The sequence below is a fragment of the Furipterus horrens genome, unplaced genomic scaffold (assembly GCF_987537825.1).
Source record: "Furipterus horrens unplaced genomic scaffold, mFurHor1.1.pri manual_scaffold_2, whole genome shotgun sequence".
NCBI classification, from domain to species: domain Eukaryota; kingdom Metazoa; phylum Chordata; class Mammalia; order Chiroptera; family Furipteridae; genus Furipterus; species Furipterus horrens.
Window position 1 is genome coordinate 47,226,198 of NW_028327172.1, and position 16,714 is coordinate 47,242,911.

The window sequence follows — 16,714 nt, forward strand, 5'->3', positions numbered from 1 at the left end:
TACCCTCACATTCCTCTCTCAGGACCCCCAACCCTGGGACTGTTTTCCCATGTGTCCTCTGCCCTTCCCTGCTCACCCACCCCCACAGCTAAGCAATACAATCTCTAGGAATGGAAATTCCATTTCAAATCTGGAAAAGAGGGAAGTAGAACTGCCCGTACTAGGCCTCAGCCCAGCACTCAGCTGACTTTGGCTCTTGGAACCGTCTCTCCCGAGGTAAATTTTCACACTATTCATAAGTTCAGGGGCATCTTTGGGAGGCAAACCTCTTCTCTCTCCTTTTCATGTTCTCCTGGGGTCATCTCGGCCATTCCCATGGCTTCGGTTACCAGGCACAGCCAAGGCCACCCAATCTCTGCCTCCCCATTGAGACACAGGCTCCCGGCTGTCTCCGGGGGTGTCACCTGGGCCCTGCAGACCCAGCACTGCCACCCTGACCTCCTCACCACTCCAACATGCTTCTCAGATCCCTCAAAGCCCTGTTCTCACCCTTCCGTTGGCCACTGCTCTGGGCGGAGGTGGGGGTGCTGCCTACCAATCCAAGCCCTGTCCTGCAGCCAGTGCAAGCTTTTCAACAGGCACCTGGGCAGGACCTGGCACCTCCAGCTCCTCCAGCCTCTCCATTCTAGAACTTGCTATCCCTTCATCTGATCAATACCTCCTGACCTTTTGAATCTCAGCTTTGACGTTCCCTCCTCCAGCGAGCCTCCCTTGAGTCCCAGGTTTAGTTAGAGCACCCCTCAGCCTCCCTTAGCCCTGGGCATCTCTAATTCTTCCTGGGCACCCTGTGTGAGTAGTGTGACCTGTCCGTCTCCCCTACAGGAGGGCCTGAGCTGGTCCTACATCCCCAGTGGCCAGCAGGGAGTAGCCAGAGGATGAGGTCCTGGGGCTTCCTGGATCCTACAGCTGAGAAGGCCTGGAAGTTCTACCAGAGATGTGTTACTCAGACACTGGGCCTCTGGACAAGCTCCCAGAGAACAGACTCTCCCTTCTCCCTGCCTTCCTTCATGCCAGGGCAATGGCATTACTTAGGATCAATTGATTTCTCCAGGCTGCCTCCCAGGTATCAGCCAAGTTCTCAAAAAGTCCCCTGCCTGGAGCCTCCGCTGGCTCTGGGACAAGAAGAAGCCCCCACCTCTGAGCTTGATGTTTGACGGCCCCCCTCAGCCCAAAGTCCCATTTTCTGTCTGAATTTTTGGTTCCTGCTCTGAACTTGTTTGCACAGGGAAGGGCCTCCCAGGAGTTCAGGCCTGAGATGCAGTGAGGGCCTGCTATAAAGCTGCAGGGTCCTCTCCTACCCTGATGTCCTGGGAAGGCACCCAGCCCCCTTTCCTGCTCCTCCTCCCTCCCATGACCCCAGGACTGCCAGAACTTCACTGCCCCTGGATCCTGCTGCCTCTGGTCCCAAGCCTCCTCTCTTCCCTGGGAGCAGAAAGACTCTCAGACCAGGTGTCAGTGCCCAGGCTCCAGCCTAGTCTCCTTCAACTGACTTGCTGTGTGATTTCAGACAAGTCACTATTTCTCTCTGAGCTTACTTTACCCATCTGAGAAATGGGAACTAGAGAGAATAACAAAAGAACCCAAGGCTGCAATAAAAAGGAATAAAACACAGATCCATGCTACAACATGAAAGAATCTTGGGAACAGTATGCTCAACAAAAGCAGCTAGTGTCAGAAGGCAGTGTAGGACATGCCGGGCCCATGCTGAGCACTGTACCTGTGTGATCCCCTGAAGACAACCTTCCAAGTAGAGTTCGAGCTTCTGCTGCAGGTTAGAAACGTGGCCCTGGGAGAGGGGATAAGCAAACTGCACTCCCTCCAAAAAACAGACTATTACTCAATGATAAAAAGAAACATGCTATCAAGCCACAAAAAAAGCATGAAGGGACTTTAAAAACGTAATACTAAGTGACAGAAACCAATCTGAAAAGGCCACATACTTTATGATTCAACTGCATGACATTCTGCACAAGGCAAAACCACAGAGGCATGAAAAACATCACTGGTGGCCAGGGGTTGGGGGAGGGCAGCACAGGGGATTTTTAGGACAGTGAAACTATTCTCTGTGATAATATAGTGATGAACCCATGTCATTATCAAACTGCATAGAATACACAGCATGGAGAGTGAATCCTAGTGCAAACCATGGGCTTTAGTTAACAACATTGTATCCACGTTGGCCCATCAGTTGTAACAAAGGTACCACCCCATATTAGGTAATAATGATGGGGAAACTCAGGTGTGGGATGGAGAGCATGTAGAAACTCTACTTTCTGTCGATTTTTCTGTAAACTTAACACTATTCTTTAAGAAAAATAAAACCTATTCATTGAATATATATGCATTTAATTTAGATAGCTATACAGATCAACTAATAGACAAGCAGACCCAAGATATTAAGTGATTCACCCAAGGCCAAAGAGCTAATCTGAATAGAAGAGATTTGAATCCAGGGCTGCCGGCTCTAAAGGCCAGTCTTCCCCCGGCACTGGCTCCAGAGGGAGTGTCTGCCCACGTTTCCGTCGCCTTCCATGTCTATGTCAACTGCAGCATTTGTGTCACTGCAGATTGCACTTCAAAGGGCCAAGCTCAATATTTTGGTTGGCACCAGGGGAGCAGGAGCACGGAGTAGGGCCAAGAACCCAGGGGAGGAAAGGGGAACCCATCCATCACCAACGGGCACAGGGCTGGGGTCGGAGGCGGTCTGACCTTCTCCAGCAGCCTGCCAGAGCCCTGGGGAAGGCGGCAGAGCACGCCCGCGGGGACGGAATCGCTCCCCCTCTCCCTGGCCACAGCTGCCCTCGCTGGGACTCCACCCCAGCCCTGCCTCAGGGCTGACCGGCCAAGGCTGAGCTCAGCCACCAGCAGGCTGGGCCACTTCTACAAGCCTCTGGCCCAGGCTTTTCCGTCCATATTCCATATCGTGGGAGGGTGTGAACACCACTGGATGACCTCCAAGGGCCTTTTGGGCTCTCAGCTTCTAAAGCCCATTAACCATCTGCTCTCTCCTCATCCCCAGGAGAAAAGCAGAAATGGGACAGCTCAGGGGGGAGGGAAGGACAATCCCACCGTCTTCATCTGGTCTGAGGGGAAGAGCCCTCAGGACTAATGGCTGGGAGCCCTGAGCCACTGAAACAGTCAGAATAAGGAATGAGAGCGGCAGGAAGGCTGGTGACAACTTGCAGCTGCTCCTGCCCAGGTGCCTCCACCATCTTTGACAGGGACCAAAGTACAGGGAGTCAGGGCCTGGGTAACTCACAAACCTGGGGGCCTGGATGACCCCAACTTGACTTAGAGCAAAACTCAAGGTGTGAAAGGGCACAGTGACTCCTCCCCACCGTGCTCAAGGAACAAGGCCTTGCAGTGAGACCAGGGCTTCCCTGTGGTTCTTCCTCACGGCCCTGCCCGCCCCCCCTCCCAGTGCAGGTGTGCCTGTGGAGCTACCTTAGCCCCAGGCCCCTCTGCCCATCCTTTAGGCCTGCAGACTCCTCCCCACCTCAGCTTAGGGGGCCTCTCTAAGAAACCCTCCCTGCTTGCACCAGGGTCTTGTGGACCCACAGCCCCTGTGTTTCCTTGGGTCCCAGCACTGGTGACTACACGGCGGCTTCCTGGAGGGGCCAGCATTCAGAAATAAGGGAGGTTTGTAGCACAAAGGGGAGAAGAAGGGGACTCTAGGTGAAGGAACAGCACAGGGAAAGCCTGCTGGCAGGGCGGGGGTAAGCAGGGCCTCTCCCAAGGCCAAGGGGGTCCCCAGGCTCCAGTCTGAGAGTTAAGCTCCACGTGGGTTCAATTTGGTGGGGGAGGAGTGTGCTGCCAACAGGATCCTTCCTGCCTTCTGGAAGTTCAAGGGCAGCAGGGCAGCCTCCAAGCAGCTCACTAGCTGGGCTGCTTCCCCAAACTAACATCTAAACCCTGAGCAAGTCACTCCACTTTGCTGAGCCTCAGAGAAAGCCCTATATTCTAACGAAATCAACAGAGAAGGTAAGCAGGTGCAGCACAGGAAGTCTGTTCCTGAGGCAGCTGCCAGTGGGGAAGAGGCTGGGAGAGTAGGGGCCAGGAGGGAGGCCAGGGAGGTGAAAAGACAGGCACCTGTTCTTTGGGAAAAAGTTGCTCAGTGGCTGAGGCTGGGGCCCAGCAGAAGCCCTCAAAGAATTAATCATGCCATAATTAGGGTCATTATGAATCTCTTTCCAGGGAGTTGCCAGAGCCTCCTGTTTATACAACACTTCTGTCCCCAGAGACTCTGATTGCTCTCCCCTGGGGAGAGAAGGCCAAGGCTGAGGGCAACACTGGGCAGGCCTGCTATCCTGGTCACTGGTTCTCAAGTTCTCTTGCCCCTCCTGGCTGTCCTCCTGTAGGAATTGCTCCCTGCCTATTCCTGGGAACTGTGGCCTCTGGTACCATCTGTCTCATATCCAAGGCACTTTAAGCTCATTCAATAAATGTTTAAGAAGCCTCCACTGTGTGCAGGGCACTGCTGGCAGCCAAGAAAGATTTACAGAGAATCAGCCATGGATCATCCTTTTAGGGGGAGAACCTCTTCACAGCAACAGCAGCTACCATTATAACCACAGGCCCAGCGCTTTGCTGTTTAGTCTCCCCACACATTGCCTCACCAAAGCATCCCACCAACACTGCAGGTGAGTACCAGACCCCCATTTCATGGAGGGCAAGGTAAGGCCAGTGCAGGTCAGGACAGGTCTGAGACACACCCTCAGTTAAGGCCTTCAGGGGACAGACCCACATTTTTGGGACAGTTTGGGGCTGCAGGCTCAGGACCCTGCCCAGAGGCCTTCGGTTCTCCTGACACAGAAAGGCCTCTTTCCCAAGTCAGGGCTATGAGCTTGGGCTAGTCTCCAGGCTTGACCAGGCCTTGCCCAGAGAGTGGAGCTGAACATCTCAGACTCAAAATCTCTAGCTGCAAATTCTCTACATCAGAGTCCTGGAATCACCTTACCCAAGACTCCTACAATCATGGGTTCCTGGTACAATCCACAGAACTATCTCTGGATGTCAGCACCAGGAAAGACCTGCAGCTACTCCATCTAGCCTCTCCTTCCACACAGAAATCCCCAGTGTGGCTCCTTAGTGGTGGTTGCCCAGCAGAGTGGCCTGCAGGGGCTTGCATGCTCCCTGGAGGGCTGCGTGGCTTCCTCCTTAAGGCGGGCCTGTAGGAGAGCCCTCCTGAGAGGAGTGGCCTGTGCCCCTCTCCCCCCCAAAAAACAACTGGCACTGACAGGTTCTTCCTGGCACAAGCAGAGTGAGCAAATATCCCCAGGGCCTCAGGCTGGGCCTCAAGGGCCAGACCTGAGGGCCTGGTGAAGGGGAAGACTTTCACTGTCCTCTCACCCTGGATGACTCCTGGGCTCCTCCCCGGATCCCAGCGATCTCTCCCCCCAGGGAAGGGAGGCCACCTGAATGAAAGGAGGAGAAGGTGGAAGCTGAGTCTGGCAGAGACTTGCATTGAGCAAACTTGTCTCTGACTAGTTTTTGCTCCCTGAGGGAATGGAGAGCAATGATTTATTTTATTTACTTATGTAAAATAGTGGGGCTATTATACAAACAGGCTTCCCAAATAGCCCTGGGGTGGGAAGAGAAGCAAGTCCTACCACTTAAGGGACTTTCTCTTGCTTCCTTCCACTCACACCTACTGTCTGTCCTCACCTTCCCCAACCCCTCCTCACACTACCTGCTCCAAGCACATCCCACTGCCCACCTTCCCAGAGCCTGGCCTTTGCTCACGATGGGCCCTCTGCCAGGAAAGCCCTCCCCACCACCCTAATCCACATCCCATCCATCTTTAGATATAGTGCAAAACACAATCTGACACCTCCCCGCCACCCGCCACAGAAGCCCACTGCCTCCTCCCTTTGCACTCACACGTCTGGCAGAGCTCTTGAGACATGATCACAGGCCCCTGTGCACAGTAATTATCTGCTTCCGTGGCTGCCTTGCCCACCAGGCCGAAAGCTTCCCCAGACAGAGACTTCTGAGCCACTCAGCCAAGCTCTTTTGAAGAGCCACAGGGTCGTGGCCCTGCACCAGGAGATGAGGACACGAGATACCCCCAGCCCCTTCCCTGCTAGAGGAGTCAGTTTGCTGGGGACCTGTGTCCCTGCACTGTGCCAGCACCAAAGAGGCACCCATTTATTTCTCAGTTGGAGAAACTGGTTAAATGTGCAAAGGAAGGAAAGAAGCAACCAATCAGAGCCTCTTAAACCAGACGATTGCAGAGCCCTTCTGAGCCTGATCCTGATTCTGCCCCTGAATAATAATTAGCCTTTCCCTATTTACAGAAAAATTAAGTTACTAAAATAAGTCTTTTTTTAGCATATTTTATTGATTATGCTGTTACAGTTGTCCCAATTTCTTTTCCCTTTGTTCCCCTCCACCCAGTACCCATCTCCCGCCAGCAATCCTACCCACCTTAGTTCATGTCCATGGGTCATGCATATAAGTTCTTTGCCTTCACACTTTCCTATATTATTCTTAACTTCCCCCTGTCTATTTTGTACCAACCGATTATACTTCTTAATCCCTGCACCATTTCCCCATTTCTCCCCCTTACCCCTCCCAGCTGATAACCCTCCAAATGATCCCCATATCTATGATTCTGTTCCTATTCTGGTTTGCTTAGTTTGTTTTTATTTTTAAAATTCTGTTGTTGATAGTTCTGCGTTTGTTGTCATTTTAATGTTTATAGTTTTGATCTTTTTCTTAAATAAGTTCCTTTAACATTTCATATAATAATGGCTTGGTGATGATGAACTCTTTTAGCTTTACCTTGTCTGGGAAGTACTTCATCTGCCCTTCCATTCTAAATGATAGCTTTCCTGGATAGAGTAACCTTGGTTGTAAGTCCTTGCTTTTCATCACATTGAATATTTCTTGCCAGTCCCTTCTTGCCTGCAAAGTTTCTTTTGAGAAATCAGCTGATAGTCTTTTAGGCACCCCTTTGCAGATAACTCTCTTCTTTTCTCTTACTGCTTTTAAGATTCTCTCTTTCTCTTTAACCTTTGTTACTTTAATTATGATGTGTCTTGTTGTGGTCCTCTTTGGGTCTAGCTTCTTTGGAACTCCCTGTGCTTCCTGGACTTATATGTCTATTTCCTTCGCCAAATTTGGGAAGTCTTCCTTCATTATTTTTTCACATAAGTTTTCAATTTCTTGCTCTTCCTCTTCTCCTTCTGGCACTCCTATGATTTGGATGTTGGCATGTTTTAACTTGTCCCAGGGGTTTCTAAACCCCTCCTTGTTTTTTTTCAATTCTTGTTTCCTCATTCTGTACTATTTATTTCTTCCTTATGTTCCAAATCATTGACTTGAACCCTAGTTTCCTTCCCTTCACCATTGGTTTTGTGTGGATTTTACTTCGTTTCACTTAACATAGCCTTCACTTCTTCCCTTATACATTTGCTGTACTTAAACATGTCGGTCAAGTCTATGAGCATCTTTATCACCAGTGTTTTGAACTCTGCATCTGTTAGGTTGGCTATCTCCTCATCACTTAGTTCTATCACCTTGATCTATTCCATCTTTTCAGTCATACTTCTCTGTCTCATCTTAACAGGCTCCTGTGTTTGTCTGCCTCTGTGTCCTAGGTAGAGCTGTCACACCTGTCTAGCTTAGTATTTCTTCTTTATATCTTTGTTTGTTGGACTTCCATGCAGCTCAATTTTCTGGAACTTCTGGTTGTCTCCAGTTTTGAGGTAGCTGTACTCCTTCTTAGTTGTGGAGGGAGATGCAGCATGTCTACCTACACCTCCATCTTGGCTGGAAGTCCTAAAATAAGCCTTAATTAAACATTTTCTCCCACATCTTTTTAAAATTATTTTTAAAATTTATTGATTAGTGAAAGAGAAAGGGAGGGAGAGGGAGGGAGAGAAAAGAGAGAAACAGCAAATTATTCCACTTATTTTTGGACTCACTGGTTGAATCTTGTATATGGCCCGACTGGGGATCGATCCTGAAAACTTGGCACATTGGGTCAATGCTCTAACCAACTGAGCTCCCCAGCCAGGGCTCCCACAATTTTTTCATAAACCTCTGCTATCTGCTTGCACACTTCTTTTCCTGGTCTGGTATAAGATGACCTCAGATTTAGCACAGAACTCTAATTTCCTCTCTGTCATTTATATCTCTCTTCCCCAAGGCATTCTGTGGAGAGTAGCAACCACTCCACTTCCTGGCAAGTCTGAGACTCTGGGGCCCAAACTTTTCTACCTCTTTCAAATTTCCAGGTTTCCCTTTGGTAACCAAAAAAAGCTGGCCTTGCTTGAATGCTGAGGAAGAGTTGGTGACCTGCACACTCTCAAGGTTCATGCCAATTCCACAGTTCAAGGCCTCCAATTCCATTATTTGCTATTGATTCCTTTGGCTGAAGCATCATTCTTTAGGATTCTCTCAAAACACAAATCTCCCCTGGAAATGGGGGCCCATTAAACCTACCCAGATTGGAGGGCAAGGTAACTTAGAGAAGCAGTAAATCACAGGGGTTGGGGATGTGCGCTGAGAGCCAGCCTGCCTGGGTTTGAAACCTAATTCTACCACTTACTAGCTTAGCAAATTCCTTCATGCCTCTACACCTCAGTCTCCTTATTGATAAAGTGGGGATAATAATAGTGCCAACCTCATGGGCTGCTGTGAGGATTAAATGGGCTAATACAGGTAAGGCGCTTAGGTAAGTGCAGGTGCACTGGAGTAAGCAAAAGACAACTGCTCAGATCTTCCATTTGCCTGTAAATAGGACAACAATCCCTGTTCACCCCGCCTTTCTTTGTAGACTGTAGAGTGCTGCCCCATGTAAGAGGCAAATGTTGTTTAGAGCCCAGTAGCTGCTCTATGTAGCATGTCTCTAACTCCTTTCTCTCTGCCTCCTTCTTTTCTTTTTTTCTTTACCTGGAAGAAGGTACCAGTGATTGTGAGCTGGGATCCCAGGGGTGTCCTGTCAGGCAGGGACTTGGTGATGTCACTTCACTGGGAGATCTGTGGGGACAAGGGGACAAATCCAGTCAGATAACTCATCAGTTTACCCTGTCTTCTTTCCTTCCACCTGACCTTTAGCAAGCTCCTACCCTTTGCCCACCTTGTGTTGAGTGTGGGACTCAGGGATGGGTCACATCTAGTCCTTGCCCTGGGGAAGTTACCAAGCTGGTGGGTGAGCCGAAGAGTCACACATGATCCATTTGTGGGCCATGAGACCCCTCACACATAATCCTCCCTCCACACATGCTTACCACATACCAGCCTCAACCTCAAACCTAGTATAACCTGCTCTCCAAACCATTCTTCCTCCCCTACCGCAGGGCCCAGGGAAACACAATTCAAGATCCAGCCGCCCTAGGATGAAACCTGTGGCTGTGCCCAGCTCCTGGGGAGGCAGAGGCCCTTTCGTGCTGCCCAGGGACCTGCTTCTCCAGAGGTAGCTGCCAAACCAGCTGTTCTAAAGCAGCCACAGAGGGAGGGCTGGTGGGCTAGAGGTGGGATCCGGGGCACCGCAATTATGTGGCTTACTTCTGACTCATGCACCACCTCCCCTATCACCAGCTCTTACAGCCCACTGGACAGCCCTCGTGCCCAGGCGCTGGGAAGAGAGATGGTACCACCAACAGGCGATGGGGAGAGGAGAAGAGGGAAGCGGGTTCCAAGTCAGACTGCAGGCTTCAGAGGAGGCTGCCACATTACCCGTTAGGAGACACAGGCTGGCTAGCAGGGCCAGGAGACTGCCTCAGTCACCCAGAGTGCCAGGGGCAGAGCAAGGGCTGGGACCCAGGTTTCCTGGGGCTTTGCAGACTTCAGGCAAGTGGTGGCTCAGGACTGGTGCCCAGCACAACCCATGCCAACATGAGAACTCTCTTCAGCCTGATTGGGCCCTGGAGCCACACACAAGCAAGAAATACACAGCTAAAACTCAGCCTTGGATGGGAAGGGGGCAGAGCTGGGCTCAGAGACAGCTTGGAAATGACATCCAGCTACTGACAGATTCTTGGGGCACTCCCAGCCCTGTCTCTCTCCACCTCCAGCCCCCAGTTTTCTGACAATGCCCTGAATGTACTGCACCTTACAGTTTACAAAACACACTTATTTCCTTCATCTCCCACCATGATCCTAAGACCTAACTGACAGAAGGAATATATTAAATCGAGCAGGGCTTCTCAAACTTGAATGTGTAAACAAATCCCCTGGAGATCTTGTTCAAATGCAGTCTGACTCAGTAGGTCTAGGCTGGGGCCTGAGAGTCTACATTTCTGACAAGCTCCTGAGTGACGCTGATGCTACTGGTCCACGGACCACAATCTGAGTAGCAAGGCCATCGCTGTTAACAGCATGGGTTCTGGGGTCAGACTGTGTAAGCTAGAATCTTGGCTCTTACTCTGCGGCCTTCAGCGAGTTACTGATCCTCTCTGTGCCTCAATCTTCTTATGTATAAAACAATAATAATACCTACCCCATGTGATATGAGGATTCAATTGTGTAAAATGACTAAAGTGATTACTATTTCAAAATTTTAAATGGAGCCTCTGACAGGTGGACACACCCTGCAAAGGTGGCAGAGCCAGAATTCAAACCCAGTCCTCTTCATGTAAATCCTGCAATACCAAAGCTGCCACAGAATGTCACAGCAAGCAAACCCTCCTCACCATTAGACAAACATGGATACTGAGGCGTGGAGAGGGGCAGAGAACTGACAGGTCACCAAAAGATGGTGTCAGAAATCCAAGTCATGACTCCTGGCCTAGTGCTCTTTTCTATCACACTTCACTGTCCCACAAGGAAGAGAAAGTGTCACAAGTTCACCCTAAGGAGTCCCAGCTCTGCTGTCAGCGCCCCCAACCCAGGAAGCTGAATGTTGGGATGCCTGGATAGGGAGTCTGCCCCCACACCCCGGTAGCTGAGTTCCCTGCTCAGTCCGAGTCCTGCCCACCAGGCTGGGTGAGGAGAACAGTCTAGCATCCTCCTTCCATCTCCATCTCCTCCCTCCAGTCCATGGCACTGTTCAGTCTCAGGGTCATCCCACTGGGGTGGCAGGCATAGGGTGGCACAAGCTGGGCCTACCCCCACCCCCACCTCGGCTTCCCAGCAGAGGGCCAGTGGGAACCTGTGAGTCACTTGAAGGAAGTGTTCAGCGTCAAACAGGAAGTGGCTCTTCAAGCAGAAACCCCCTGTAGGATCTCCCCAAGCGCCTGTGGTGGGTGGCGTGGGTAGCAGAGTCCGATGGAGGGAAGCCAACTGGGATATAGCAATGTCTATTCAGATTGAACTGAAACTCAAATGCGGCACCCATCCTCTGCACTGGAAAACCTCGTGGCGGGGTGGCGGGTGCTTCTCTGCTGTGTGATCTTAGGTACATCAGTACCCTTCTCTGAGCCTCAATCCTTTTATCTGTAGGATCATGGGGCCGCACTACAAGACTATTACGGCCTGGCATTCTGTAAAGAAATGCAAAACTGGAGAAAGTGAATATGGGTTTTAAATAAATGAACAAATGCATATATGAATGAAATGAATGAGTGAATGCAGATACCTAGATTTAAAGCTGGGAGAGGGTCCAGCTATCCTTGACCCTAAACTGGAATAAGAGGGTTGAAAATTCATTGTTTTACTTGTTTTTATTCATCTTTCTTAAACGTATGTGTAGCTTACATTTATTTAAATGTTTAATACTTGAAGTGTTTTGGGTCCCTACTTACAAGTTTGGTGATGTTTTTGTGACCAGAAATATGCCATAGGAATTTAACCCTTGTTTATACCAACTAGCCTATGGTAAAATTGGATTTAATATATGTCATTTCACTTAAAGTGGCAGTTTCCAAGAACCTATAAACAACATTGAAGACTTAGCTTATCTGTTTCCCAGTAATGCCGAGCATCCTTCTAATTATTATTATTATTTTATTTATTTATTTATTTATTTATTTATTTATTTATTTTGGTGGGGTGAGGGGAGAGCTTTTCTCCCTGTTCTCATTTGTGGTTCTGAAAGTATTGAGGAATTAGTGTGATTTTTCATAGTAAATGCACATGGCAGCTGAGGAACATCTTATGGTACAGTAGTCCCTCCTTATCTGCAGTTTCACTTTCTGTGGTATTTCAGTTACCTATGGTCAATTGTGGTCCAAAATTATTAAACAGAAAATTCCAGAAATAAGCAATTCATAAGTTTTAAACTGCACTCCATTGTGAGTAGTATGGTGAAATCCCACACATCCTGCTCCATCCGGCCCTGGCTGTCAATCATCCCTTTGTCCATGCTTTGTCCATATTGTGTACGCTTCCTACCCTTAGACACTTAGCAGCCATCTAGTACCGACTGACTATTACAGTATCACACTGCTTGTGTTAAAGTAACCCTTATTTTGCTTAATAATGGCCTCACATGCAAGAGCAGTGGTGCTGGGAATTCAGATATGCCGTAGAGAAGCCACAAAGTGCTTCCTTTAAGTGAAAAGGTGAAAGTTCTCAATAAGAAAAAAAATTATGCTGCTTTGTGCTAGTTTGCCAAGAGACAACATTCAAATAACTTTTATCATAATATATTGTTATAATTGTTCTACTTCATTATTTGTTATTGTTATTAATCTTGTACTGTGCTTAATTTATAAATTAAACTTTATCATAGGTATGTATGTATAAGAAAACACACAGTAAATATATGGTTGACCCCTTAACAATTCGGGTTTTGAAAAAAAATCACATAAGTGGACCAAGACAGTTCAAATCTGTGTTGTTCAAGGGTCAGCTGTATTTTCAGTCTGCAGTTGGGAACCTGTGTATGCGGAGGGCCAACTTAAGTTAATGTGGACTTCCGATTGCACAGGGGTCCGTGCCCCCAATCCTTGAGTCCGGGGTTTGGTGCTATCTGTGGTTTTTAGGCATCTACTTGGGGTCTTGGAATGTACTCCCTGTGGATAAAGGGGACTACTGTATTTAACAATTCATATTACCCAGATCAATACAACGTGAAGTTTGACCCTAATTCTTCACATTGGCATCTAGATGAACGTTAAACACTAGAACTGCCAATAGTTTCATATTTATGAACTCTTTAAGACTTTGAATATTTGATCTCTATTTAAATAATTTTACTTCAAATCTGATACGTGTTAATTATGATGTATAGTTTTAATTTCCATAAAATTTTCAAGAAATATAATTTTTGAAAATATAAATTTTCCTTTCTTTACATTTACTTTGATTTAAACTTTTGATGGAAATATATTCAAATTCCATACTTTTAAAATACAATTGCATTGTTTTTTGATCCTTTAGATTATTACCACCAATAGAAAATTTTCAAATGATGTCAAAACCTTGATTATAATAATATAATTATAGTGATCTTGCTAAAATGAAAACAATAAAATATATTTTATGAAATAATGTATGCACAATAAGTCTTATTACTCATCTAAACATGACCAGCCCACAATCAACACACCCAGATGTGTAATAATAACTAAATTCAGTCTTCCTTTATATTTTTGTCACTTTCAGTCATATAAAACCATAACTTTACATGTATATTTCAATTTACATTAGAAGGTGTATTCGTTAAGGTGGGAAAATCAAACTTTTATTTAAAAGTTTCAGATATATGACAAAGGTATAAGGGTGTCTATCTATTTGTATTTTTATCCTGGGCCCTGCAAATTTGGGGCCAGGCCTGCCTGTCCGCTCCCTGCCTGCTGGCTGTCACTTTTGTGGGGCCCAGGCTGCCTGTGCTGGTCATTTTACCTTGCTGAGCACCAGCTCAGCTGCCGGCCAGCCCTGCCTTCCCCAGAGCCTGCCTTTTAGAAAGTGTCCTACACATGGAATGTCCTCATGCTTAGATGAGGGCCTTATTTCCAGAGTGACTCAAATGCCTGCAATGGCAGTGCCCATGACTTGACTGGCATCTCTCATAGACCAGGTGCTCCTTAAAGTCCCTTGCATTCCAGTACCATCTGTGAGGGACCAGCAGTCTGGTATCCCCGGCCATCAGGCTACGTGGATGACCTTTGGCTCCCACCACTGTTTTTCTCCTCCTCTGCACCCCTACTCGGTCCATGTCTACCCAGCCCCTCTTCTTACTCCTTTACTCTGGGCCTGCTGGCCACAGTGCCCTGATTTGGGCTAAGGCCCAGAATGCACCCGCAGCTCCCTGACATCTGGGCTGACAAATCTCCACACTCCCTGCCCACCACCTTTCCTCCCTAGTGTCTTTCACAAAGGGCTTCCAGAGGGCAGAAGCTTAGTTCTGCAGGGAGCAGGGTGTCAAGGAGAGAGCAGGAGGCTGAGAGCCAGAAGATCTGCCACTGGAAGGCATGCCAGCCTCCTCTCTAGGCTCAGAGCCTTCATAGGCCAGATGGGAATTCTGCAGTCAGCCCAGATTGCCTCATGGGGTGACTAGAAGAAGAACCCAGTGATCAGGACGTGACGGGGCTTTGTAAACTGCCAGGTACCATGGGATCAGGACCTAGCTCCATCTCTCTTATGTTTCCTATTCGGCTGAACGCATGCAGAGTCCATGCACTACAACACTGTCCACAATTTAGAGTGGTCTGGCCATAGCCCTGTACAAGGCCGAGATTCTGTCTGTCCTCTCACTTACTCCTCTTAGACTCCCACTGCCAACACAGTCTACAGATGGCAAAACAGGGGCTCTCGAGGGCACAGCTGAGCAAGTGGCTGAGCCAGGATTCCTACTCTGACTCCCAAACCAATCTAGACAACATAAATCCAGTCACCGATACACATTTCCTAAGCTCTCTTGTGTGCCAGGAGAGGCCCTGCGGCCCTGGTGGGCAGACAGAGCTTCTACTGAAGAAGCCTAAGGTCTAATGGCGCACAGGTGCTAGCTAGAGCATGTGAACAAAGGAGGCGGGAGGGGTGCAGGAGTGCCTTGCTGGTGGATCAAAGCCACCTTCTAGCCAAGCTCAGCAGGGACCCACCACAGGCAGCACCAAATATCTGGAAGTGAGCAACTTTGTTTCCCCTGCACCCACCACCCTGGCCAGCCACATCTTGCCTGTTCTGGGGCCACCACCATATGTCCACCCTTACTCCTGGGGTCTATGGGTTGCCCAGGCTTCAGGATAGGCACAGCCTTACTGTGGACTAGACATTAAGCCCAGAAAAAGCAGGACCGTGCCCATCGGAGCACAGAATTCCTTACATAGTAGGTGCTTAATAAATGGTTGCCAGATGAGTTAATGACTACATAGCAGTGACTGATCACTCAGGTGCCTGATACTGTTTATCCTGGCCACTGGGAGGTTACAGACAGGAATTAATGCCATGTTGGAATAATCTATTTAGCTAAGCATGTACACAACTTTGGTTGGACACACAGGGCACTGAGATGCCGAGAGGGAAGGTGATATGGCCAAAGTTAAACAGCAGGTGATGGGGTCTGGGCTAGAACCCAGGCCTCTCATGCTCTGAAGAGCTAAACTCCCAGAGGCCTGAGTGGGGAGGCCAGATTATGGGTGACATTCCTGGTGATATCATGGAGTAGGGTGGGGGGAGGCAGGAGAGGGGTTGGGTTAAATTCCACCAGGGCCAACCCAGGCTGACATCACCAGTTAAAGTCATCAGAGTTCTGGAAGCACAACTTCTGTTTGTTCATTCCTGGGACACACGGACCAACCCAAGTTCCATAAATGATCCCTGAGCACCTTCTATGCAAAAAGCCTAGGAGACACAGTGGGCTGGGCTGGACTGGGAAGAAAAGCCCAGTTGAGTTGGGGATGGGCCCAGGGGCCTCAAATTCCTCCCCAGTGCTCAGTGCCTCTGTGGCTCTGACTTCACCTCTGCTCTTGGGCCCCATGCCATCCCCTGTAACTCACCAACCCATGCTGGGCTGTGCATGTAGAGGTGGGGGTGGCACAGAGGCAGACTTCTCTGCAGGGGCTGTGGCAGGGCACCAGACCAGCCCTGGCAGGGTTGAAGAGACTGCCTGCAGCCAAGTCATAGGAAGAACCTGGGGGGCTAGGGCACTCAGTGGGGTTCTGCCTCTAGAAGTGGAGTCAGTGAGTAGCCAGGGCTGGGGCAGCAACGGGGCCACAGGGGAGTTCTCAGAGGCCCTGCCTCTCGCTGACCACACAATCCTGGGACCCCCATGCAGCACTTTACTTTCTAATAGGTGAGAAGAGCTGTCAGGTATGATGCTTCCTCTGTGCCAGGTTCTGCATGGGCAGCACCATATGTACTTTATCACGTACAATCTGCACACTGCTCCTCAGAAGAGGCCTCTATGGTGCTGCACCCACGTCTCTTGGGACCCCTTTACCACTCTGGGGCATGCTGGCTTGCGTGGTCCTGTCCGCAGCCAACACCTGCAGAGGCGTGTGAGTGGACTGCCTTCAGGCTCTTAGAATCCCCTTGCCTGTGGCCCAGCAATCCCCTAGAGACCCCTTTACCAGTGACCTGGTGGGTGGAGGTCCATGTTGTCCAGCACCCTTGCCCCTGGCAGCCAGCTCTGGCTCCGGTTCCTGAGAGCTCTGGGGACTAAGCCAAGTTCCCCTTGAGGGGCTTGGCTTAAAGTCACACTCTTGTTTCTCCTCTTTCTGGTTCTTTTTCCTATTTCCTTAGCAGGTTTCTTTTTTTTTTTTTTCTTTCCTGGAAAACTTCTGATGTGAATCATTCTGACATAAATCCTGGTCTCAGGGTCTGTTTCTGTATCACCGAACCTACAAGGTAGGTGCCATTAATTTTCCCATTTCAGAGATGAGGG

At 49.0% G+C, this 16,714-nt stretch overlaps 1 protein-coding gene across 1 annotated transcript in view; it reads right to left on the bottom strand.

Moving 5' to 3' along the window:
- Nucleotides 1–16,714, bottom strand: part of GDPD5 (glycerophosphodiester phosphodiesterase domain containing 5) — an 86,207-nt gene that overhangs the window by 44,080 nt on the left and 25,413 nt on the right. The window contains exon 2 of the mRNA XM_090265516.1: nt 8,899–8,985. The gene's annotated coding sequence lies outside the window, so the exon portion shown is untranslated. The remainder of the gene's footprint in view (nt 1–8,898; nt 8,986–16,714) is intronic.